This window comes from Electrona antarctica (genome assembly GCF_951216825.1).
Source record: "Electrona antarctica genome assembly, contig: scaffold_45, whole genome shotgun sequence".
Classification (NCBI taxonomy): domain Eukaryota; kingdom Metazoa; phylum Chordata; class Actinopteri; order Myctophiformes; family Myctophidae; genus Electrona; species Electrona antarctica.
In genome coordinates, this window is record NW_027637215.1 from 613,730 (window position 1) to 640,586 (window position 26,857).

Here is a 26,857-nt window from a genome sequence, read left to right on the forward strand (position 1 = left end):
AATGACTCCAAGACGATGGGCTATATATAGCCCATGGTCTCGGAGTGATTTTCGTCTTTTTTTCAAATCCTCAAAAATGATGGAAAACGGCATGCTATAGTATGCCGTTCGAGACCATGGGCTATAGCCCATCGCCATGGTCATAAATTATGAAAAACGAGGATTTGAAAAAAAGACGAAAATGACTCCGAGACGATGGGCTATAGCCCATGGTCTCGGAGTCATTTTCGTCTTTTTTTCAAATCCTCAAAAATGATGGAAAACGGCATGCTATAGTTTGCCGTTCGAGACCATGGGCTATAGCCCATCGCAAAGTCAGTATTTGACTTTTGAAAAGTCAAACGGTGACTTTTCCCGGGGTCTGTCAAAAAGTCGAGGTTTGACTTTTAATTGTGATACTGGGCTGCCCATCGCCATGGTCATAAATTATGAAAAACGAGGATTTGAAAAAAAGACGAAAATGACTCCGAGACGATGGGCTATATATAGCCCATGGTCTCGGTGTGATTTTCGTCTTTTTTTCAAATCCTCAAAAATGATGGAAAACGGCATGCTATAGTATGCCGTTCGAGACCATGGGCTATAGCCCATCGCCATGGTCATAAATTATGAAAAACGAGGATTTGAAAAAAAGACGAAAATGACTCCGAGACGATGGGCTATAGCCCATGGTCTCGGAGTCATTTTCGTCTTTTTTTCAAATCCTCAAAAATGATGGAAAACGGCATGCTATAGTATGCCGTTCGAGACCATGGGCTATAGCCCATCGCAAAGTCAGTATTTGACTTTTGAAAAGTCAAACGGTGACTTTTCCCGGGGTCTGTCAAAAAGTCGAGGTTTGACTTTTCAAATCCTCAAAAATGATGGAAAACGGCATGCTATAGTATGCCGTTCGAGACCATGGGCTATAGCCCATCGCAAAGTCAGTATTTGACTTTTGAAAAGTCAAACGGTGACTTTTCCCGGGGTCTGTCAAAAAGTCGAGGTTTGACTTTTAATTGTGATACTGGGCTGCCCATCGCCATGGTCATAAATTATGAAAAACGAGGATTTGAAAAAAGACGAAAATGACTCCGAGACGATGGGCTATATATAGCCCATGGTCTCGGTGTGATTTTCGTCTTTTTTTCAAATCCTCAAAAATGATGGAAAACGGCATGCTATAGTATGCCGTTCGAGACCATGGGCTATAGCCCATCGCCATGGTCATAAATTATGAAAAACGAGGATTTGAAAAAAAGACAAAAATGACTCCGAGACGATGGGCTATAGCCCATGGTCTCGGAGTCATTTTCGTCTTTTTTTCAAATCCTCAAAAATGATGGAAAACGGCATGCTATAGTATGCCGTTCGAGACCATGGGCTATAGCCCATCGCAAAGTCAGTATTTGACTTTTGAAAAGTCAAACGGTGACTTTTCCCGGGGTCTGTCAAAAAGTCGCGGTTTGACTTTTCAAATCCTCAAAAATGATGGAAAACGGCATGCTATAGTATGCCGTTCGAGACCATGGGCTATAGCCCATCGCAAAGTCAGTATTTGACTTTTGAAAAGTCAAACGGTGACTTTTCCCGGGGTCTGTCAAAAAGTCGAGGTTTGACTTTTAATTGTGATACTGGGCTGCCCATCGCCATGGTCATAAATTATGAAAAACGAGGATTTGAAAAAAAGACGAAAATGACTCCAAGACGATGGGCTATATATAGCCCATGGTCTCGGAGTGATTTTCGTCTTTTTTTCAAATCCTCAAAAATGATGGAAAACGGCATGCTATAGTATGCCGTTCGAGACCATGGGCTATAGCCCATCGCCATGGTCATAAATGATGAAAAACGAGGATTTGAAAAAAAGACGAAAATGACTCCGAGACGATGGGCTATAGCCCATGGTCTCGGAGTCATTTTCGTCTTTTTTTCAAATCCTCAAAAATGATGGAAAACGGCATGCTATAGTATGCCGTTCGAGACCATGGGCTATAGCCCATCGCAAAGTCAGTATTTGACTTTTGAAAAGTCAAACGGTGACTTTTCCCGGGGTCTGTCAAAAAGTCGAGGTTTGACTTTTAATTGTGATACTGGGCTGCCCATCGCCATGGTCATAAATTATGAAAAACGAGGATTTGAAAAAAAGACGAAAATGACTCCGAGACGATGGGCTATATATAGCCCATGGTCTCGGTGTGATTTTCGTCTTTTTTTCAAATCCTCAAAAATGATGGAAAACGGCATGCTATAGTATGCCGTTCGAGACCATGGGCTATAGCCCATCGCAAAGTCAGTATTTGACTTTTGAAAAGTCAAACGGTGACTTTTCCCGGGGTCTGTCAAAAAGTCGAGGTTTGACTTTTAATTGTGATACTGGGCTGCCCATCGCCATGGTCATAAATTATGAAAAACGAGGATTTGAAAAAAAGACGAAAATGACTCCAAGACGATGGGCTATATATAGCCCATGGTCTCGGAGTGATTTTCGTCTTTTTTTCAAATCCTCAAAAATGATGGAAAACGGCATGCTATAGTATGCCGTTCGAGACCATGGGCTATAGCCCATCGCCATGGTCATAAATTATGAAAAACGAGGATTTGAAAAAAAGACGAAAATGACTCCGAGACGATGGGCTATAGCCCATGGTCTCGGAGTCATTTTCGTCTTTTTTTCAAATCCTCAAAAATGATGGAAAACGGCATGCTATAGTATGCCGTTCGAGACCATGGGCTATAGCCCATCGCAAAGTCAGTATTTGACTTTTGAAAAGTCAAACGGTGACTTTTCCCGGGGTCTGTCAAAAAGTCGAGGTTTGACTTTTAATTGTGATACTGGGCTGCCCATCGCCATGGTCATAAATTATGAAAAACGAGGATTTGAAAAAAAGACGAAAATGACTCCGAGACGATGGGCTATATATAGCCCATGGTCTCGGTGTGATTTTCGTCTTTTTTTCAAATCCTCAAAAATGATGGAAAACGGCATGCTATAGTATGCCGTTCGAGACCATGGGCTATAGCCCATCGCCATGGTCATAAATTATGAAAAACGAGGATTTGAAAAAAAGACGAAAATGACTCCGAGACGATGGGCTATAGCCCATGGTCTCGGAGTCATTTTCGTCTTTTTTTCAAATCCTCAAAAATGATGGAAAACGGCATGCTATAGTATGCCGTTCGAGACCATGGGCTATAGCCCATCGCAAAGTCAGTATTTGACTTTTGAAAAGTCAAACGGTGACTTTTCCCGGGGTCTGTCAAAAAGTCGAGGTTTGACTTTTAATTGTGATACTGGGCTGCCCATCGCCATGGTCATAAATTATGAAAAACGAGGATTTGAAAAAAAGACGAAAATGACTCCGAGACGATGGGCTATATATAGCCCATGGTCTCGGTGTGATTTTCGTCTTTTTTTCAAATCCTCAAAAATGATGGAAAACGGCATGCTATAGTATGCCGTTCGAGACCATGGGCTATAGCCCATCGCCATGGTCATAAATTATGAAAAACGAGGATTTGAAAAAAAGACGAAAATGACTCCGAGACGATGGGCTATAGCCCATGGTCTCGGAGTCATTTTCGTCTTTTTTTCAAATCCTCAAAAATGATGGAAAACGGCATGCTATAGTATGCCGTTCGAGACCATGGGCTATAGCCCATCGCAAAGTCAGTATTTGACTTTTGAAAAGTCAAACGGTGACTTTTCCTGGGGTCTGTCAAAAAGTCGAGGTTTGACTTTTAATTGTGATACTGGGCTGCCCATCGCCATGGTCATAAATTATGAAAAACGAGGATTTGAAAAAAAGACGAAAATGACTCCAAGACGATGGGCTATATATAGCCCATGGTCTCGGAGTGATTTTCGTCTTTTTTTCAAATCCTCAAAAATGATGGAAAACGGCATGCTATAGTATGCCGTTCGAGACCATGGGCTATAGCCCATCGCCATGGTCATAAATTATGAAAAACGAGGATTTGAAAAAAAGACGAAAATGACTCCGAGACGATGGGCTATAGCCCATGGTCTCGGAGTCATTTTCGTCTTTTTTTCAAATCCTCAAAAATGATGGAAAACGGCATGCTATAGTTTGCCGTTCGAGACCATGGGCTATAGCCCATCGCAAAGTCAGTATTTGACTTTTGAAAAGTCAAACGGTGACTTTTCCCGGGGTCTGTCAAAAAGTCGAGGTTTGACTTTTAATTGTGATACTGGGCTGCCCATCGCCATGGTCATAAATTATGAAAAACGAGGATTTGAAAAAAAGACGAAAATGACTCCGAGACGATGGGCTATATATAGCCCATGGTCTCGGTGTGATTTTCGTCTTTTTTTCAAATCCTCAAAAATGATGGAAAACGGCATGCTATAGTATGCCGTTCGAGACCATGGGCTATAGCCCATCGCCATGGTCATAAATTATGAAAAACGAGGATTTGAAAAAAAGACGAAAATGACTCCGAGACGATGGGCTATAGCCCATGGTCTCGGAGTCATTTTCGTCTTTTTTTCAAATCCTCAAAAATGATGGAAAACGGCATGCTATAGTATGCCGTTCGAGACCATGGGCTATAGCCCATCGCAAAGTCAGTATTTGACTTTTGAAAAGTCAAACGGTGACTTTTCCCGGGGTCTGTCAAAAAGTCGAGGTTTGACTTTTCAAATCCTCAAAAATGATGGAAAACGGCATGCTATAGTATGCCGTTCGAGACCATGGGCTATAGCCCATCGCAAAGTCAGTATTTGACTTTTGAAAAGTCAAACGGTGACTTTTCCCGGGGTCTGTCAAAAAGTCGAGGTTTGACTTTTAATTGTGATACTGGGCTGCCCATCGCCATGGTCATAAATTATGAAAAACGAGGATTTGAAAAAAAGACGAAAATGACTCCGAGACGATGGGCTATATATAGCCCATGGTCTCGGTGTGATTTTCGTCTTTTTTTCAAATCCTCAAAAATGATGGAAAACGGCATGCTATAGTATGCCGTTCGAGACCATGGGCTATAGCCCATCGCCATGGTCATAAATTATGAAAAACGAGGATTTGAAAAAAAGACGAAAATGACTCCGAGATGATGGGCTATAGCACATGGTCTCGGAGTCATTTTCGTCTTTTTTTCAAATCCTCAAAAATGATGGAAAACGGCATGCTATAGTATGCCGTTCGAGACCATGGGCTATAGCCCATCGCAAAGTCAGTATTTGACTTTTGAAAAGTCAAACGGTGACTTTTCCTGGGGTCTGTCAAAAAGTCGAGGTTTGACTTTTAATTGTGATACTGGGCTGCCCATCGCCATGGTCATAAATTATGAAAAACGAGGATTTGAAAAAAAGACGAAAATGACTCCAAGACGATGGGCTATATATAGCCCATGGTCTCGGAGTGATTTCGTCTTTTTTTCAAATCCTCAAAAATGATGGAAAACGGCATGCTATAGTATGCCGTTCGAGACCATGGGCTATAGCCCATCGCCATGGTCATAAATTATGAAAAACGAGGATTTGAAAAAAAGACGAAAATGACTCCGAGACGATGGGCTATAGCCCATGGTCTCGGAGTCATTTTCGTCTTTTTTTCAAATCCTCAAAAATGATGGAAAACGGCATGCTATAGTATGCCGTTCGAGACCATGGGCTATAGCCCATCGCAAAGTCAGTATTTGACTTTTGAAAAGTCAAACGGTGACTTTTCCCGGGGTCTGTCAAAAAGTCGAGGTTTGACTTTTCAAATCCTCAAAAATGATGGAAAACGGCATGCTATAGTATGCCGTTCGAGACCATGGGCTATAGCCCATCGCCATGGTCATAAATTATGAAAAACGAGGATTTGAAAAAAAGACGAAAATGACTCCGAGACGATGGGCTATAGCCCATGGTCTCGGAGTCATTTTCGTCTTTTTTTCAAATCCTCAAAAATGATGGAAAACGGCATGCTATAGTATGCCGTTCGAGACCATGGGCTATAGCCCATCGCAAAGTCAGTATTTGACTTTTGAAAAGTCAAACGGTGACTTTTCCCGGGGTCTGTCAAAAAGTCGAGGTTTGACTTTTAATTGTGATACTGGGCTGCCCATCGCCATGGTCATAAATTATGAAAAACGAGGATTTGAAAAAAAGACGAAAATGACTCCGAGACGATGGGCTATATATAGCCCATGGTCTCGGTGTGATTTTCGTCTTTTTTTCAAATCCTCAAAAATGATGGAAAACGGCATGCTATAGTATGCCGTTCGAGACCATGGGCTATAGCCCATCGCCATGGTCATAAATTATGAAAAACGAGGATTTGAAAAAAAGACGAAAATGACTCCGAGACGATGGGCTATAGCCCATGGTCTCGGAGTCATTTTCGTCTTTTTTTCAAATCCTCAAAAATGATGGAAAACGGCATGCTATAGTATGCCGTTCGAGACCATGGGCTATAGCCCATCGCAAAGTCAGTATTTGACTTTTGAAAAGTCAAACGGTGACTTTTCCCGGGGTCTGTCAAAAAGTCGAGGTTTGACTTTTCAAATCCTCAAAAATGATGGAAAACGGCATGCTATAGTATGCCGTTCGAGACCATGGGCTATAGCCCATCGCAAAGTCAGTATTTGACTTTTGAAAAGTCAAACGGTGACTTTTCCCGGGGTCTGTCAAAAAGTCGAGGTTTGACTTTTCAAATCCTCAAAAATGATGGAAAACGGCATGCTATAGTATGCCGTTCGAGACCATGGGCTATAGCCCATCGCAAAGTCAGTATTTGACTTTTGAAAAGTCAAACGGTGACTTTTCCCGGGGTCTGTCAAAAAGTCGAGGTTTGACTTTTAATTGTGATACTGGGCTGCCCATCGCCATGGTCATAAATTATGAAAAACGAGGATTTGAAAAAAAGACGAAAATGACTCCAAGACGATGGGCTATATATAGCCCATGGTCTCGGAGTGATTTTCGTCTTTTTTTCAAATCCTCAAAAATGATGGAAAACGGCATGCTATAGTATGCCGTTCGAGACCATGGGCTATAGCCCATCGCCATGGTCATAAATGATGAAAAACGAGGATTTGAAAAAAAGACGAAAATGACTCCGAGACGATGGGCTATAGCCCATGGTCTCGGAGTCATTTTCGTCTTTTTTTCAAATCCTCAAAAATGATGGAAAACGGCATGCTATAGTATGCCGTTCGAGACCATGGGCTATAGCCCATCGCCATGGTCATAAATTATGAAAAACGAGGATTTGAAAAAAAGACGAAAATGACTCCGAGACGATGGGCTATAGCCCATGGTCTCGGAGTCATTTTCGTCTTTTTTTCAAATCCTCAAAAATGATGGAAAACGGCATGCTATAGTATGCCGTTCGAGACCATGGGCTATAGCCCATCGCAAAGTCAGTATTTGACTTTTGAAAAGTCAAACGGTGACTTTTCCCGGGGTCTGTCAAAAAGTCGAGGTTTGACTTTTAATTGTGATACTGGGCTGCCCATCGCCATGGTCATAAATTATGAAAAACGAGGATTTGAAAAAAAGACGAAAATGACTCCGAGACGATGGGCTATATATAGCCCATGGTCTCTGTGTGATTTTCGTCTTTTTTTCAAATCCTCAAAAATGATGGAAAACGGCATGCTATAGTATGCCGTTCGAGACCATGGGCTATAGCCCATCGCCATGGTCATAAATTATGAAAAACGAGGATTTGAAAAAAAGACGAAAATGACTCCGAGACGATGGGCTATAGCCCATGGTCTCGGAGTCATTTTCGTCTTTTTTTCAAATCCTCAAAAATGATGGAAAACGGCATGCTATAGTATGCCGTTCGAGACCATGGGCTATAGCCCATCGCAAAGTCAGTATTTGACTTTTGAAAAGTCAAACGGTGACTTTTCCCGGGGTCTGTCAAAAAGTCGAGGTTTGACTTTTCAAATCCTCAAAAATGATGGAAAACGGCATGCTATAGTATGCCGTTCGAGACCATGGGCTATAGCCCATCGCAAAGTCAGTATTTGACTTTTGAAAAGTCAAACGGTGACTTTTCCCGGGGTCTGTCAAAAAGTCGAGGTTTGACTTTTAATTGTGATACTGGGCTGCCCATCGCCATGGTCATAAATTATGAAAAACGAGGATTTGAAAAAAAGACGAAAATGACTCCAAGACGATGGGCTATATATAGCCCATGGTCTCGGAGTGATTTTCGTCTTTTTTTCAAATCCTCAAAAATGATGGAAAACGGCATGCTATAGTATGCCGTTCGAGACCATGGGCTATAGCCCATCGCCATGGTCATAAATTATGAAAAACGAGGATTTGAAAAAAAGACGAAAATGACTCCGAGACGATGGGCTATAGCCCATGGTCTCGGAGTCATTTTCGTCTTTTTTTCAAATCCTCAAAAATGATGGAAAACGGCATGCTATAGTATGCCGTTCGAGACCATGGGCTATAGCCCATCGCAAAGTCAGTATTTGACTTTTGAAAAGTCAAACGGTGACTTTTCCCGGGGTCTGTCAAAAAGTCGAGGTTTGACTTTTCAAATCCTCAAAAATGATGGAAAACGGCATGCTATAGTATGCCGTTCGAGACCATGGGCTATAGCCCATCGCAAAGTCAGTATTTGACTTTTGAAAAGTCAAACGGTGACTTTTCCCGGGGTCTGTCAAAAAGTCGAGGTTTGACTTTTAATTGTGATACTGGGCTGCCCATCGCCATGGTCATAAATTATGAAAAACGAGGATTTGAAAAAAAGACGAAAATGACTCCAAGACGATGGGCTATATATAGCCCATGGTCTCGGAGTGATTTTCGTCTTTTTTTCAAATCCTCAAAAATGATGGAAAACGGCATGCTATAGTATGCCGTTCGAGACCATGGGCTATAGCCCATCGCCATGGTCATAAATGATGAAAAACGAGGATTTGAAAAAAAGGCGAAAATGACTCCGAGACGATGGGCTATAGCCCATGGTCTCGGAGTCATTTTCGTCTTTTTTTCAAATCCTCAAAAATGATGGAAAACGGCATGCTATAGTATGCCGTTCGAGACCATGGGCTATAGCCCATCGCAAAATCAGTATTTGACTTTTGAAAAGTCAAACGGTGACTTTTCCCGGGGTCTGTCAAAAAGTCGAGGTTTGACTTTTAATTGTGATACTGGGCTGCCCATCGCCATGGTCATAAATTATGAAAAACGAGGATTTGAAAAAAAGACGAAGATGACTCCGAGACGATGGGCTATATATAGCCCATGGTCTCGGTGTGATTTTCGTCTTTTTTTCAAATCCTCAAAAATGATGGAAAACGGCATGCTATAGTATGCCGTTCGAGACCATGGGCTATAGCCCATCGCCATGGTCATAAATTATGAAAAACGAGGATTTGAAAAAAAGACGAAAATGACTCCGAGACGATGGGCTATAGCCCATGGTCTCGGAGTCATTTTCGTCTTTTTTTCAAATCCTCAAAAATGATGGAAAACGGCATGCTATAGTATGCCGTTCGATACCATGGGCTATAGCCCATCGCAAAGTCAGTATTTGACTTTTGAAAAGTCAAACGGTGACTTTTCCCGGGGTCTGTCAAAAAGTCGAGGTTTGACTTTTAATTGTGATACTGGGCTGCCCATCGCCATGGTCATAAATTATGAAAAACGAGGATTTGAAAAAAAGACGAAAATGACTCCAAGACGATGGGCTATATATAGCCCATGGTCTCGGAGTGATTTTCGTCTTTTTTTCAAATCCTCAAAAATGATGGAAAACGGCATGCTATAGTATGCCGTTCGAGACCATGGGCTATAGCCCATCGCCATGGTCATAAATTATGAAAAACGAGGATTTGAAAAAAAGACGAAAATGACTCCGAGACGATGGGCTATAGCCCATGGTCTCGGAGTCATTTTCGTCTTTTTTTCAAATCCTCAAAAATGATGGAAAACGGCATGCTATAGTATGCCGTTCGAGACCATGGGCTATAGCCCATCGCAAAGTCAGTATTTGACTTTTGAAAAGTCAAACGGTGACTTTTCCCGGGGTCTGTCAAAAAGTCGAGGTTTGACTTTTAATTGTGATACTGGGCTGCCCATCGCCATGGTCATAAATTATGAAAAACGAGGATTTGAAAAAAAGACGAAAATGACTCCGAGACGATGGGCTATATATAGCCCATGGTCTCGGTGTGATTTTCGTCTTTTTTTCAAATCCTCAAAAATGATGGAAAACGGCATGCTATAGTATGCCGTTCGAGACCATGGGCTATAGCCCATCGCCATGGTCATAAATTATGAAAAACGAGGATTTGAAAAAAAGACGAAAATGACTCCGAGACGATGGGCTATAGCCCATGGTCTCGGAGTCATTTTCGTCTTTTTTTCAAATCCTCAAAAATGATGGAAAACGGCATGCTATAATATGCCGTTCGAGACCATGGGCTATAGCCCATCGCAAAGTCAGTATTTGACTTTTGAAAAGTCAAACGGTGACTTTTCCCGGGGTCTGTCAAAAAGTCGAGGTTTGACTTTTCAAATCCTCAAAAATGATGGAAAACGGCATGCTATAGTATGCCGTTCGAGACCATGGGCTATAGCCCATCGCAAAGTCAGTATTTGACTTTTGAAAAGTCAAACGGTGACTTTTCCTGGGGTCTGTCAAAAAGTCGAGGTTTGACTTTTAATTGTGATACTGGGCTGCCCATCGCCATGGTCATAAATTATGAAAAACGAGGATTTGAAAAAAAGACGAAAATGACTCCAAGACGATGGGCTATATATAGCCCATGGTCTCGGAGTGATTTTCGTCTTTTTTTCAAATCCTCAAAAATGATGGAAAACGGCATGCTATAGTATGCCGTTCGAGACCATGGGCTATAGCCCATCGCCATGGTCATAAATTATGAAAAACGAGGATTTGAAAAAAAGTCGAAAATGACTCCGAGACGATGGGCTATAGCCCATGGTCTCGGAGTCATTTTCGTCTTTTTTTCAAATCCTCAAAAATGATGGAAAACGGCATGCTATAGTATGCCGTTCGAGACCATGGGCTATAGCCCATCGCAAAGTCAGTATTTGACTTTTGAAAAGTCAAACGGTGACTTTTCCCGGGGTCTGTCAAAAAGTCGAGGTTTGACTTTTAATTGTGATACTGGGCTGCCCATCGCCATGGTCATAAATTATGAAAAACGAGGATTTGAAAAAAAGACGAAAATGACTCCGAGACGATGGGCTATATATAGCCCATGGTCTCGGTGTGATTTTCGTCTTTTTTTCAAATCCTCAAAAATGATGGAAAACGGCATGCTATAGTATGCCGTTCGAGACCATGGGCTATAGCCCATCGCCATGGTCATAAATTATGAAAAACGAGGATTTGAAAAAAAGACGAAAATGACTCCGAGACGATGGGCTATAGCCCATGGTCTCGGAGTCATTTTCGTCTTTTTTTCAAATCCTCAAAAATGATGGAAAACGGCATGCTATAGTATGCCGTTCGAGACCATGGGCTATAGCCCATCGCAAAGTCAGTATTTGACTTTTGAAAAGTCAAACGGTGACTTTTCCCGGGGTCTGTCAAAAAGTCGAGGTTTGACTTTTCAAATCCTCAAAAATGATGGAAAACGGCATGCTATAGTATGCCGTTCGAGACCATGGGCTATAGCCCATCGCAAAGTCAGTATTTGACTTTTGAAAAGTCAAACGGTGACTTTTCCCGGGGTCTGTCAAAAAGTCGAGGTTTGACTTTTAATTGTGATACTGGGCTGCCCATCGCCATGGTCATAAATTATGAAAAACGAGGATTTGAAAAAAAGACGAAAATGACTCCAAGACGATGGGCTATATATAGCCCATGGTCTCGGAGTGATTTTCGTCTTTTTTTCAAATCCTCAAAAATGATGGAAAACGGCATGCTATAGTATGCCGTTCGAGACCATGGGCTATAGCCCATCGCCATGGTCATAAATGATGAAAAACGAGGATTTGAAAAAAAGACGAAAATGACTCCGAGACGATGGGCTATAGCCCATGGTCTCGGAGTCATTTTCGTCTTTTTTTCAAATCCTCAAAAATGATGGAAAACGGCATGCTATAGTATGCCGTTCGAGACCATGGGCTATAGCCCATCGCCATGGTCATAAATTATGAAAAACGAGGATTTGAAAAAAAGACGAAAATGACTCCGAGACGATGGGCTATAGCCCATGGTCTCGGAGTCATTTTCGTCTTTTTTTCAAATCCTCAAAAATGATGGAAAACGGCATGCTATAGTATGCCGTTCGAGACCATGGGCTATAGCCCATCGCAAAGTCAGTATTTGACTTTTGAAAAGTCAAACGGTGACTTTTCCCGGGGTCTGTCAAAAAGTCGAGGTTTGACTTTTAATTGTGATACTGGGCTGCCCATCGCCATGGTCATAAATTATGAAAAACGAGGATTTGAAAAAAAGACGAAAATGACTCCGAGACGATGGGCTATATATAGCCCATGGTCTCTGTGTGATTTTCGTCTTTTTTTCAAATCCTCAAAAATGATGGAAAACGGCATGCTATAGTATGCCGTTCGAGACCATGGGCTATAGCCCATCGCCATGGTCATAAATTATGAAAAACGAGGATTTGAAAAAAAGACGAAAATGACTCCGAGACGATGGGCTATAGCCCATGGTCTCGGAGTCATTTTCGTCTTTTTTTCAAATCCTCAAAAATGATGGAAAACGGCATGCTATAGTATGCCGTTCGAGACCATGGGCTATAGCCCATCGCAAAGTCAGTATTTGACTTTTGAAAAGTCAAACGGTGACTTTTCCCGGGGTCTGTCAAAAAGTCGAGGTTTGACTTTTCAAATCCTCAAAAATGATGGAAAACGGCATGCTATAGTATGCCGTTCGAGACCATGGGCTATAGCCCATCGCAAAGTCAGTATTTGACTTTTGAAAAGTCAAACGGTGACTTTTCCCGGGGTCTGTCAAAAAGTCGAGGTTTGACTTTTAATTGTGATACTGGGCTGCCCATCGCCATGGTCATAAATTATGAAAAACGAGGATTTGAAAAAAAGACGAAAATGACTCCAAGACGATGGGCTATATATAGCCCATGGTCTCGGAGTGATTTTCGTCTTTTTTTCAAATCCTCAAAAATGATGGAAAACGGCATGCTATAGTATGCCGTTCGAGACCATGGGCTATAGCCCATCGCCATGGTCATAAATGATGAAAAACGAGGATTTGAAAAAAAGACGAAAATGACTCCGAGACGATGGGCTATAGCCCATGGTCTCGGAGTCATTTTCGTCTTTTTTTCAAATCCTCAAAAATGATGGAAAACGGCATGCTATAGTATGCCGTTCGAGACCATGGGCTATAGCCCATCGCCATGGTCATAAATTATGAAAAACGAGGATTTGAAAAAAAGACGAAAATGACTCCGAGACGATGGGCTATAGCCCATGGTCTCGGAGTCATTTTCGTCTTTTTTTCAAATCCTCAAAAATGATGGAAAACGGCATGCTATAGTATGCCGTTCGAGACCATGGGCTATAGCCCATCGCAAAGTCAGTATTTGACTTTTGAAAAGTCAAACGGTGACTTTTCCCGGGGTCTGTCAAAAAGTCGAGGTTTGACTTTTAATTGTGATACTGGGCTGCCCATCGCCATGGTCATAAATTATGAAAAACGAGGATTTGAAAAAAAGACGAAAATGACTCCGAGACGATGGGCTATATATAGCCCATGGTCTCTGTGTGATTTTCGTCTTTTTTTCAAATCCTCAAAAATGATGGAAAACGGCATGCTATAGTATGCCGTTCGAGACCATGGGCTATAGCCCATCGCCATGGTCATACATTATGAAAAACGAGGATTTGAAAAAAAGACGAAAATGACTCCGAGACGATGGGCTATAGCCCATGGTCTCGGAGTCATTTTCGTCTTTTTTTCAAATCCTCAAAAATGATGGAAAACGGCATGCTATAGTATGCCGTTCGAGACCATGGGCTATAGCCCATCGCAAAGTCAGTATTTGACTTTTGAAAAGTCAAACGGTGACTTTTCCCGGGGTCTGTCAAAAAGTCGAGGTTTGACTTTTCAAATCCTCAAAAATGATGGAAAACGGCATGCTATAGTATGCCGTTCGAGACCATGGGCTATAGCCCATCGCAAAGTCAGTATTTTACTTTTGAAAAGTCAAACGGTGACTTTTCCCGGGGTCTGTCAAAAAGTCGAGGTTTGACTTTTCAAATCCTCAAAAATGATGGAAAACGGCATGCTATAGTATGCCGTTCGAGACCATGGGCTATAGCCCATCGCAAAGTCAGTATTTGACTTTTGAAAAGTCAAACGGTGACTTTTCCCGGGGTCTGTCAAAAAGTCGAGGTTTGACTTTTAATTGTGATACTGGGCTGCCCATCGCCATGGTCATAAATTATGAAAAACGAGGATTTGAAAAAAAGACGAAAATGACTCCAAGACGATGGGCTATATATAGCCCATGGTCTCGGAGTGATTTTCGTCTTTTTTTCAAATCCTCAAAAATGATGGAAAACGGCATGCTATAGTATGCCGTTCGAGACCATGGGCTATAGCCCATCGCCATGGTCATAAATGATGAAAAACGAGGATTTGAAAAAAAGGCGAAAATGACTCCGAGACGATGGGCTATAGCCCATGGTCTCGGAGTCATTTTCGTCTTTTTTTCAAATCCTCAAAAATGATGGAAAACGGCATGCTATAGTATGCCGTTCGAGACCATGGGCTATAGCCCATCGCAAAGTCAGTATTTGACTTTTGAAAAGTCAAACGGTGACTTTTCCCGGGGTCTGTCAAAAAGTCGAGGTTTGACTTTTAATTGTGATACTGGGCTGCCCATCGCCATGGTCATAAATTATGAAAAACGAGGATTTGAAAAAAAGACGAAAATGACTCCAAGACGATGGGCTATATATAGCCCATGGTCTCGGAGTGATTTTCGTCTTTTTTTCAAATCCTCAAAAATGATGGAAAACGGCATGCTATAGTATGCCGTTCGAGACCATGGGCTATAGCCCATCGCCATGGTCATACATTATGAAAAACGAGGATTTGAAAAAAAGACGAAAATGACTCCGAGACGATGGGCTATAGCCCATGGTCTCGGAGTCATTTTCGTCTTTTTTTCAAATCCTCAAAAATGATGGAAAACGGCATGCTATAGTATGCCGTTCGAGACCATGGGCTATAGCCCATCGCAAAGTCAGTATTTGACTTTTGAAAAGTCAAACGGTGACTTTTCCCGGGGTCTGTCAAAAAGTCGAGGTTTGACTTTTAATTGTGATACTGGGCTGCCCATCGCCATGGTCATAAATTATGAAAAACGAGGATTTGAAAAAAAGACGAAAATGACTCCAAGACGATGGGCTATATATAGCCCATGGTCTCGGAGTGATTTTCGTCTTTTTTTCAAATCCTCAAAAATGATGGAAAACGGCATGCTATAGTATGCCGTTCGAGACCATGGGCTATAGCCCATCGCCATGGTCATAAATTATGAAAAACGAGGATTTGAAAAAAAGACGAAAATGACTCCGAGACGATGGGCTATAGCCCATGGTCTCGGAGTCATTTTCGTATTTTTTTCAAATCCTCAAAAATGATGGAAAACGGCATGCTATAGTATGCCGTTCGAGACCATGGGCTATAGCCCATCGCAAAGTCAGTATTTGACTTTTGAAAAGTCAAACGGTGACTTTTCCCGGGGTCTGTCAAAAAGTCGAGGTTTGACTTTTCAAATCCTCAAAAATGATGGAAAACGGCATGCTATAGTATGCCGTTCGAGACCATGGGCTATAGCCCATCGCAAAGTCAGTATTTGACTTTTGAAAAGTCAAACGGTGACTTTTCCCGGGGTCTGTCAAAAAGTCGAGGTTTGACTTTTAATTGTGATACTGGGCTGACCATCGCCATGGTCATAAATTATGAAAAACGAGGATTTGAAAAAAAGACGAAAATGACTCCAAGACGATGGGCTATATATAGCCCATGGTCTCGGAGTGATTTTCGTCTTTTTTTCAAATCCTCAAAAATGATGGAAAACGGCATGCTATAGTATGCCGTTCGAGACCATGGGCTATAGCCCATCGCCATGGTCATAAATGATGAAAAACGAGGATTTGAAAAAAAGACGAAAATGACTCCGAGACGATGGGCTATAGCCCATGGTCTCGGAGTCATTTTCGTCTTTTTTTCAAATCCTCAAAAATGATGGAAAACGGCATGCTATAGTATGCCGTTCGAGACCATGGGCTATAGCCCATCGCAAAGTCAGTATTTGACCTTTGAAAAGTCAAACGGTGACTTTTCCCGGGGTCTGTCAAAAAGTCGAGGTTTGACTTTTAATTGTGATACTGGGCTGCCCATCGCCATGGTCATAAATTATGAAAAACGAGGATTTGAAAAAAAGACGAAAATGACTCCGAGACGATGGGCTATATATGGCCCATGGTCTCGGTGTGATTTTCGTCTTTTTTTCAAATCCTCAAAAATGATGGAAAACGGCATGCTATAGTATGCCGTTCGAGACCATGGGCTATAGCCCATCGCAAAGTCAGTATTTGACTTTTGAAAAGTCAAACGGTGACTTTTCCCGGGGTCTGTCAAAAAGTCGAGGTTTGACTTTTCAAATCCTCAAAAATGATGGAAAACGGCATGCTATAGTATGCCGTTCGAGACCATGGGCTATAGCCCATCGCAAAGTCAGTATTTGACTTTTGAAAAGTCAAACGGTGACTTTTCCCGGGGTCTGTCAAAAAGTCGAGGTTTGACTTTTAATTGTGATACTGGGCTGCCCATCGCCATGGTCATAAATTATGAAAAACGAGGATTTGAAAAAAAGACGAAAATGACTCCAAGACGATGGGCTATATATAGCCCATGGTCTCGGAGTGATTTTCGTCTTTTTTTCAAATCCTCAAAAATGATGGAAAACGGCATGCTATAGTATGCCGTTCGAGACCATGGGCTATAGCCCATCGCCATGGTCATAAATGATGAAAAACGAGGATTTGAAAAGAAGACGAAAATGACTCCGAGACGATGGGCTATAGCCCATGGTCTCGGAGTCATTTTCGTCTTTTTTTCAAATCCTCAAAAATGATGGAAAACGGCATGCTATAGTATGCCGTTCGAGACCATGGGCTATAGCCCATCGCAAAGTCAGTATTTGACTTTTGAAAAGTCAAACGGTGACTTTTCCCGGGGTCTGTCAAAAAGTCGAGGTTTGACTTTTCAAATCCTCAAAAATGATGGAAAACGGCATGCTATAGTATGCCGTTCGAGACCATGGGCTATAGCCCATCGCAAAGTCAGTATTTGACTTTTGAAAAGTCAAACGGTGACTTTTCCCGGGGTCTGTCAAAAAGTCGAGGTTTGACTTTTAATTGTGATACTGGGCTGCCCATCGCCATGGTCATAAATTATGAAAAACGAGGATTTGAAAAAAAGACGAAAATGACTCCAAGACGATGGGCTATATATAGCCCATGGTCTCGGAGTGATTTTCGTCTTTTTTTCAAATCCTCAAAAATGATGGAAAACGGCATGCTATAGTATGCCGTTCGAGACCATGGGCTATAGCCCATCGCCATGGTCATAAATTATGAAAAACGAGGATTTGAAAAAAAGACGAAAATGACTCCGAGACGATGGGCTATAGCCCATGGTCTCGGAGTGATTTTCGTCTTTTTTTCAAATCCTCAAAAATGATGGAAAACGGCATGCTATAGTATGCCGTTCGAGACCATGGGCTATAGCCCATCGCCATGGTCATAAATGATGAAAAACGAGGATTTGAAAAAAAGACGAAAATGACTCCGAGACGATGGGCTATAGCCCATGGTCTCGGAGTGATTTTCGTCTTTTTTTCAAATCCTCAAAAATGATGGAAAACGGCATGCTATAGTATGCCGTTCGAGACCATGGGCTATAGCCCATCGCCATGGTCATAAATGATGAAAAACGAGGATTTGAAAAAAAGACGAAAATGACTCCGAGACGATGGGCTATAGCCCATGGTCTCGGAGTGATTTTCGTCTTTTTTTCAAATCCTCAAAAATGATGGAAAACGGCATGCTATAGTATGCCGTTCGAGACCATGGGCTATAGCCCATCGCAAAGTCAGTATTTGACTTTTGAAAAGTCAAACGGTGACTTTTCCCGGGGTCTGTCAAAAAGTCGAGGTTTGACTTTTAATTGTGATACTGGGCTGCCCATCGCCATGGTCATAAATTATGAAAAACGAGGATTTGAAAAAAAGACGAAAATGACTCCGAGACGATGGGCTATATATAGCCCATGGTCTCGGTGTGATTTTCGTCTTTTTTTCAAATCCTCAAAAATGATGGAAAACGGCATGCTATAGTATGCCGTTCGAGACCATGGGCTATAGCCCATCGCCATGGTCATAAATTATGAAAAACGAGGATTTGAAAAAAATACGAAAATGACTCCGAGACGATGGGCTATAGCCCATGGTCTCGGAGTCATTTTCGTCTTTTTTTCAAATCCTCAAAAATGATGGAAAACGGCATGCTATAGTATGCCGTTCGAGACCATGGGCTATAGCCCATCGCAAAGTCAGTATTTGACTTTTGAAAAGTCAAACGGTGACTTTTCCCGGGGTCTGTCAAAAAGTCGAGGTTTGACTTTTAATTGTGATACTGGGCTGCCCATCGCCATGGTCATAAATTATGAAAAACGAGGATTTGAAAAAAAGACGAAAATGACTCCAAGACGATGGGCTATATATAGCCCATGGTCTCGGAGTGATTTTCGTCTTTTTTTCAAATCCTCAAAAATGATGGAAAACGGCATGCTATAGTATGCCGTTCGAGACCATGGGCTATAGCCCATCGCCATGGTCATAAATGATGAAAAACGAGGATTTGAAAAAAAGGCGAAAATGACTCCGAGACGATGGGCTATAGCCCATGGTCTCGGAGTCATTTTCGTCTTTTTTTCAAATCCTCAAAAATGATGGAAAACGGCATGCTATAGTATGCCGTTCGAGACCATGGGCTATAGCCCATCGCAAAGTCAGTATTTGACTTTTGAAAAGTCAAACGGTGACTTTTCCCGGGGTCTGTCAAAAAGTCGAGGTTTGACTTTTAATTGTGATACTGGGCTGCCCATCGCCATGGTCATAAATTATGAAAAACGAGGATTTGAAAAAAAGACGAAAATGACTCCGAGACGATGGGCTATATATAGCCCATGGTCTCGGTGTGATTTTCGTCTTTTTTTCAAATCCTCAAAAATGATGGAAAACGGCATGCTATAGTATGCCGTTCGAGACCATGGGCTATAGCCCATCGCCATGGTCATAAATTATGAAAAACGAGGATTTGAAAAAAAGACGAAAATGACTCCGAGACGATGGGCTATAGCCCATGGTCTCGGAGTCATTTTCGTCTTTTTTTCAAATCCTCAAAAATGATGGAAAACGGCATGCTATAGTATGCCGTTCGAGACCATGGGCTATAGCCCATCGCAAAGTCAGTATTTGTCTTTTGAAAAGTCAAACGGTGACTTTTCCCGGGGTCTGTCAAAAAGTCGAGGTTTGACTTTTCAAATCCTCAAAAATGATGGAAAACGGCATGCTATAGTATGCCGTTCGAGACCATGGGCTATAGCCCATCGCAAAGTCAGTATTTGACTTTTGAAAAGTCAAACGGTGACTTTTCCCGGGGTCTGTCAAAAAGTCGAGGTTTGACTTTTAATTGTGATACTGGGCTGCCCATCGCCATGGTCATAAATTATGAAAAACGAGGATTTGAAAAAAAGACGAAAATGACTCCGAGACGATGGGCTATATATAGCCCATGGTCTCGGTGTGATTTTCGTATTTTTTTCAAATCCTCAAAAATGATGGAAAACGGCATGCTATAGTATGCCGTTCGAGACCATGGGCTATAGCCCATCGCCATGGTCATAAATTATGAAAAACGAGGATTTGAAAAAAAGACGAAAATGACTCCGAGACGATGGGCTATAGCCCATGGTCTCGGAGTCATTTTCGTCTTTTTTTCAAATCCTCAAAAATGATGGAAAACGGCATGCTATAGTATGCCGTTCGAGACCATGGGCTATAGCCCATCGCAAAGTCAGTATTTGACTTTTGAAAAGTCAAACGGTGACTTTTCCCGGGGTCTGTCAAAAAGTCGAGGTTTGACTTTTCAAATCCTCAAAAATGATGGAAAACGGCATGCTATAGTATGCCGTTCGAGACCATGGGCTATAGCCCATCGCAAAGTCAGTATTTGACTTTTGAAAAGTCAAACGGTGACTTTTCCCGGGGTCTGTCAAAAAGTCGAGGTTTGACTTTTAATTGTGATACTGGGCTGCCCATCGCCATGGTCATAAATTATGAAAAACGAGGATTTGAAAAAAAGACGAAAATGACTCCAAGACGATGGGCTATATATAGTCCATGGTCTCGGAGTGATTTTCGTCTTTTTTTCAAATCCTCAAAAATGATGGAAAACGGCATGCTATAGTATGCCGTTCGAGACCATGGGCTATAGCCCATCGCCATGGTCATAAATGATGAAAAACGAGGATTTGAAAAAAAGACGAAAATGACTCCGAGACGATGGGCTATAGCCCATGGTCTCGGAGTCATTTTCGTCTTTTTTTCAAATCCTCAAAAATGATGGAAAACGGCATGCTATAGTATGCCGTTCGAGACCATGGGCTATAGCCCATCGCAAAGTCAGTATTTGACTTTTGAAAAGTCAAACGGTGACTTTTCCCGGGGTCTGTCAAAAAGTCGAGGTTTGACTTTTAATTGTGATACTGGGCTGCCCATCGCCATGGTCATAAATTATGAAAAACGAGGATTTGAAAAAAAGACGAAAATGACTCCGAGACGATGGGCTATATATAGCCCATGGTCTCGGTGTGATTTTCGTCTTTTTTTCAAATCCTCAAAAATGATGGAAAACGGCATGCTATAGTATGCCGTTCGAGACCATGGGCTATAGCCCATCGCCATGGTCATAAATTATGAAAAACGAGGATTTGAAAAAAAGACGAAAATGACTCCGAGACGATGGGCTATAGCCCATGGTCTCGGAGTCATTTTCGTCTTTTTTTCAAATCCTCAAAAATGATGGAAAACGGCATGCTATAGTATGCCGTTCGAGACCATGGGCTATAGCCCATCGCAAAGTCAGTATTTGACTTTTGAAAAGTCAAACGGTGACTTTTCCCGGGGTCTGTCAAAAAGTCGAGGTTTGACTTTTCAAATCCTCAAAAATGATGGAAAACGGCATGCTATAGTATGCCGTTCGAGACCATGGGCTATAGCCCATCGCAAAGTCAGTATTTGACTTTTGAAAAGTCAAACGGTGACTTTTCCCGGGGTCTGTCAAAAAGTCGAGGTTTGACTTTTAATTGTGATACTGGGCTGCCCATCGCCATGGTCATAAATTATGAAAAACGAGGATTTAAAAAAAAGACGAAAATGACTCCGAGACGATGGGCTATATATAGCCCATGGTCTCGGTGTGATTTTCGTATTTTTTTCAAATCCTCAAAAATGATGGAAAACGGCATGCTATAGTATGCCGTTCGAGACCATGGGCTATAGCCCATCGCAAAGTCAGTATTTGACTTTTGAAAAGTCAAACGGTGACTTTTCCCGGGGTCTGTCAAAAAGTCGAGGTTTGACTTTTCAAATCCTCAAAAATGATGGAAAACGGCATGCTATAGTATGCCGTTCGAGACCATGGGCTATAGCCCATCGCAAAGTCAGTATTTGACTTTTGAAAAGTCAAACGGTGACTTTTCCCGGGGTCTGTCAAAAAGTCGAGGTTTGACTTTTAATTGTGATACTGGGCTGCCCATCGCCATGGTCATAAATTATGAAAAACGAGGATTTGAAAAAAAGACGAAAATGACTCCAAGACGATGGGCTATATATAGCCCATGGTCTCGGAGTGATTTTCGTCTTTTTTTCAAATCCTCAAAAATGATGGAAAACGGCATGCTATAGTATGCCGTTCGAGACCATGGGCTATAGCCCATCGCCATGGTCATAAATGATGAAAAACGAGGATTTGAAAAAAAGACGAAAATGACTCCGAGACGATGGGCTATAGCCCATGGTCTCGGAGTCATTTTCGTCTTTTTTTCAAATCCTCAAAAATGATGGAAAACGGCATGCTATAGTATGCCGTTCGAGACCATGGGCTATAGCCCATCGCAAAGTCAGTATTTGACTTTTGAAAAGTCAAACGGTGACTTTTCCCGGGGTCTGTCAAAAAGTCGAGGTTTGACTTTTAATTGTGATACTGGGCTGCCCATCGCCATGGTCATAAATTATGAAAAACGAGGATTTGAAAAAAAGACGAAAATGACTCCGAGACGATGGGCTATATATAGCCCATGGTCTCGGTGTGATTTTCGTCTTTTTTTCAAATCCTCAAAAATGATGGAAAACGGCATGCTATAGTATGCCGTTCGAGACCATGGGCTATAGCCCATCGCCATGGTCATAAATTATGAAAAACGAGGATTTGAAAAAAAGACGAAAATGACTCCGAGACGATGGGCTATAGCCCATGGTCTCGGAGTCATTTTCGTCTTTTTTTCAAATCCTCAAAAATGATGGAAAACGGCATGCTATAGTATGCCGTTCGAGACCATGGGCTATAGCCCATCGCAAAGTCAGTATTTGACTTTTGAAAAGTCAAACGGTGACTTTTCCCGGGGTCTGTCAAAAAGTCGAGGTTTGACTTTTCAAATCCTCAAAAATGATGGAAAACGGCATGCTATAGTATGCCGTTCGAGACCATGGGCTATAGCCCATCGCAAAGTCAGTATTTGACTTTTGAAAAGTCAAACGGTGACTTTTCCCGGGGTCTGTCAAAAAGTCGAGGTTTGACTTTTAATTGTGATACTGGGCTGCCCATCGCCATGGTCATAAATTATGAAAAACGAGGATTTGAAAAAAAGACGAAAATGACTCCAAGACGATGGGCTATATATAGCCCATGGTCTCGGAGTGATTTTCGTCTTTTTTTCAAATCCTCAAAAATGATGGAAAACGGCATGCTATAGTATGCCGTTCGAGACCATGGGCTATAGCCCATCGCCATGGTCATAAATGATGAAAAACGAGGATTTGAAAAAAAGACGAAAATGACTCCGAGACGATGGGCTATAGCCCATGGTCTCGGAGTCATTTTCGTCTTTTTTTCAAATCCTCAAAAATGATGGAAAACGGCATGCTATAGTATGCCGTTCGAGACCATGGGCTATAGCCCATCGCAAAGTCAGTATTTGACTTTTGAAAAGTCAAACGGTGACTTTTCCCGGGGTCTGTCAAAAAGTCGAGGTTTGACTTTTAATTGTGATACTGGGCTGCCCATCGCCATGGTCATAAATTATGAAAAACGAGGATTTGAAAAAAAGACGAAAATGACTCCGAGACGATGGGCTATATATAGCCCATGGTCTCGGTGTGATTTTCGTCTTTTTTTCAAATCCTCAAAAATGATGGAAAACGGCATGCTATAGTATGCCGTTCGAGACCATGGGCTATAGCCCATCGCCATGGTCATAAATTATGAAAAACGAGGATTTGAAAAAAAGACGAAAATGACTCCGAGACGATGGGCTATAGCCCATGGTCTCGGAGTCATTTTCGTCTTTTTTTCAAATCCTCAAAAATGATGGAAAACGGCATGCTATAGTATGCCGTTCGAGACCATGGGCTATAGCCCATCGCAAAGTCAGTATTTGACTTTTGAAAAGTCAAACGGTGACTTTTCCCGGGGTCTGTCAAAAAGTCGAGGTTTGACTTTTCAAATCCTCAAAAATGATGGAAAACGGCATGCTATAGTATGCCGTTCGAGACCATGGGCTATAGCCCATCGCAAAGTCAGTATTTGACTTTTGAAAAGTCAAACGGTGACTTTTCCCGGGGTCTGTCAAAAAGTCGAGGTTTGACTTTTAATTGTGATACTGGGCTGCCCATCGCCATGGTCATAAATTATGAAAAACGAGGATTTAAAAAAAAGACGAAAATGACTCCGAGACGATGGGCTATATATAGCCCATGGTCTCGGTGTGATTTTCGTATTTTTTTCAAATCCTCAAAAATGATGGAAAACGGCATGCTATAGTATGCCGTTCGAGACCATGGGCTATAGCCCATCGCCATGGTCATAAATTATGAAAAACGAGGATTTGAAAAAAAGACGAAAATGACTCCGAGACGATGGGCTATAGCCCATGGTCTCGGAGTCATTTTCGTCTTTTTTTCAAATCCTCAAAAATGATGGAAAACGGCATGCTATAGTATGCCGTTCGAGACCATGGGCTATAGCCCATCGCAAAGTCAGTATTTGACTTTTGAAAAGTCAAACGGTGACTTTTCCCGGGGTCTGTCAAAAAGTCGAGGTTTGACTTTTCAAATCCTCAAAAATGATGGAAAACGGCATGCTATAGTATGCCGTTCGAGACCATGGGCTATAGCCCATCGCAAAGTCAGTATTTGACTTTTGAAAAGTCAAACGGTGACTTTTCCCGGGGTCTGTCAAAAAGTCGAGGTTTGACTTTTAATTGTGATACTGGGCTGCCCATCGCCATGGTCATAAATTATGAAAAACGAGGATTTGAAAAAAAGACGAAAATGACTCCAAGACGATGGGCTATATATAGCCCATGGTCTCGGAGTGATTTTCGTCTTTTTTTCAAATCCTCAAAAATGATGGAAAACGGCATGCTATAGTATGCCGTTCGAGACCATGGGCTATAGCCCATCGCCATGGTCATAAATGATGAAAAACGAGGATTTGAAAAAAAGACGAAAATGACTCCGAGACGATGGGCTATAGCCCATGGTCTCGGAGTCATTTTCGTCTTTTTTTCAAATCCTCAAAAATGATGGAAAACGGCATGCTATAGTATGCCGTTCGAGACCATGGGCTATAGCCCATCGCAAAGTCAGTATTTGACTTTTGAAAAGTCAAACGGTGACTTTTCCCGGGGTCTGTCAAAAAGTCGAGGTTTGACTTTTAATTGTGATACTGGGCTGCCCATCGCCATGGTCATAAATTATGAAAAACGAGGATTTGAAAAAAAGACGAAAATGACTCCGAGACGATGGGCTATATATAGCCCATGGTCTCGGTGTGATTTTCGTCTTTTTTTCAAATCCTCAAAAATGATGGAAAACGGCATGCTATAGTATGCCGTTCGAGACCATGGGCTATAGCCCATCGCAAAGTCAGTATTTGACTTTTGAAAAGTCAAACGGTGACTTTTCCCGGGGTCTGTCAAAAAGTCGAGGTTTGACTTTTCAAATCCTCAAAAATTATGGAAAACGGCATGCTATAGTATGCCGTTCGAGACCATGGGCTATAGCCCATCGCAAAGTCAGTATTTGACTTTTGAAAAGTCAAACGGTGACTTTTCCCGGGGTCTGTCAAAAAGTCGAGGTTTGACTTTTAATTGTGATACTGGGCTGCCCATCGCCATGGTCATAAATTATGAAAAACGAGGATTTGAAAAAAAGACGAAAATGACTCCGAGACGATGGGCTATATATAGCCCATGGTCTCGGTGTGATTTTCGTATTTTTTTCAAATCCTCAAAAATGATGGAAAACGGCATGCTATAGTATGCCGTTCGAGACCATGGGCTATAGCCCATCGCCATGGTCATAAATTATGAAAAACGAGGATTTGAAAAAAAGACGAAAATGACTCCGAGACGATGGGCTATAGCCCATGGTCTCGGAGTCATTTTCGTCTTTTTTTCAAATCCTCAAAAATGATGGAAAACGGCATGCTATAGTATGCCGTTCGAGACCATGGGCTATAGCCCATCGCAAAGTCAGTATTTGACTTTTGAAAAGTCAAACGTGACTTTTCCCGGGGTCTGTCAAAAAGTCGAGGTTTGACTTTTAATTGTGATACTGGGCTGCCCATCGCCATGGTCATAAATTATGAAAAACGAGGATTTGAAAAAAAGACGAAAATGACTCCGAGACGATGGGCTATATATAGCCCATGGTCTCGGTGTGATTTTCGTCTTTTTTTCAAATCCTCAAAAATGATGGAAAACGGCATGCTATAGTATGCCGTTCGAGACCATGGGCTATAGCCCATCGCCATGGTCATAAATTATGAAAAACGAGTATTTGAAAAAAAGACGAAAATGACTCCGAGACGATGGGCTATAGCCCATGGTCTCGGAGTCATTTTCGTCTTTTTTTCAAATCCTCAAAAATGATGGAAAACGGCATGCTATAGTATGCCGTTCGAGACCATGGGCTATAGCCCATCGCAAAGTCAGTATTTGACTTTTGAAAAGTCAAACGGTGACTTTTCCCGGGGTCTGTCAAAAAGTCGAGGTTTGACTTTTCAAATCCTCAAAAATGATGGAAAACGGCATGCTATAGTATGCCGTTCGAGACCATGGGCTATAGCCCATCGCAAAGTCAGTATTTGACTTTTGAAAAGTCAAACGGTGACTTTTCCCGGGGTCTGTCAAAAAGTCGAGGTTTGACTTTTCAAATCCTCAAAAATGATGGAAAACGGCATGCTATAGTATGCCGTTCGAGACCATGGGCTATAGCCCATCGCAAAGTCAGTATTTGACTTTTGAAAAGTCAAACGGTGACTTTTCCCGGGGTCTGTCAAAAAGTCGAGGTTTGACTTTTAATTGTGATACTGGGCTGCCCATCGCCATGGTCATAAATTATGAAAAACGAGGATTTGAAAAAAAGACGAAAATGACTCCGAGACGATGGGCTATATATAGCCCATGGTCTCGGTGTGATTTTCGTCTTTTTTTCAAATCCTCAAAAATGATGGAAAACGGCATGCTATAGTATGCCGTTCGAGACCATGGGCTATAGCCCATCGCCATGGTCA